This window comes from Bison bison, unplaced genomic scaffold, assembly GCF_000754665.1.
Source record: "Bison bison bison isolate TAMUID 2011002044 unplaced genomic scaffold, Bison_UMD1.0 scf7180017864143, whole genome shotgun sequence".
NCBI classification, from domain to species: Eukaryota; Metazoa; Chordata; class Mammalia; order Artiodactyla; family Bovidae; genus Bison; species Bison bison.
The window spans coordinates 800,014-800,642 of record NW_011494715.1 but is presented as its reverse complement, the minus strand read 5'-3'; the positions used below and the strand labels follow the sequence as shown (position 1 = coordinate 800,642).

At 46.7% G+C, this 629-nt stretch overlaps 1 protein-coding gene across 1 annotated transcript in view; it reads right to left on the bottom strand.

The window, feature by feature from the left end:
* GALNTL6 (polypeptide N-acetylgalactosaminyltransferase-like 6) overlaps positions 1-629 on the bottom strand; it is a 1,008,296-nt gene that overhangs the window by 732,282 nt on the left and 275,385 nt on the right. The gene's annotated exons all lie outside the window — the stretch shown is intronic.

Genomic DNA, 629 nt, shown 5'->3' with positions numbered 1-629 from the left:
CACGAAGTTAATGATCCTTAAGACATACTCGCTACACACATAAAAAACAATAATTTGTGGATCTAGCTTGACAATGTATGGACAAGAAAACTTCCCTGCTCAACCTCAAGGAGAAACTAATGAAAACATGACGTCTACTCAAGAAAGACAAAGAAGGTCTTCTCCCTCCCCCTACTTTTCCTTTGATTATAAAAAGGATTTGATTGTAGCCCACTAAGTTCTCAGGGTGTGGTATTTCTCACCCACCAGCTTGTAAGCCTTCAGTTCAGTTCAGTCAGTCAGTCGTGTCTGACTCTGAGACCCCATGAATCACAGCACGCCAGGCCTCCCTGTCCATCACCAACTCCCGGAGCTCACCCAGACTCACGTCCATCGAGTCAGTGATGCCATCCAGCCATCTCATCCTCTGTCGTCCCCTTCTTCTCCTGCCCTCAATCCCTCCCAGCATCAGAGTCTTTTCCAATGAGTCAACTCTTCGCATGAGGTGGCCAAAGTACTGGAGTTTCAGCTTTAGCATCATTCCTTCCAATGATCACCCAGGACTGATCTTCTTTAGGATGAACTGGTTGGACCTCCTTGCAGTCCAAGGGACTCTCAAGAGTCTTCTCCAACACCACAGTTCAAAAGCA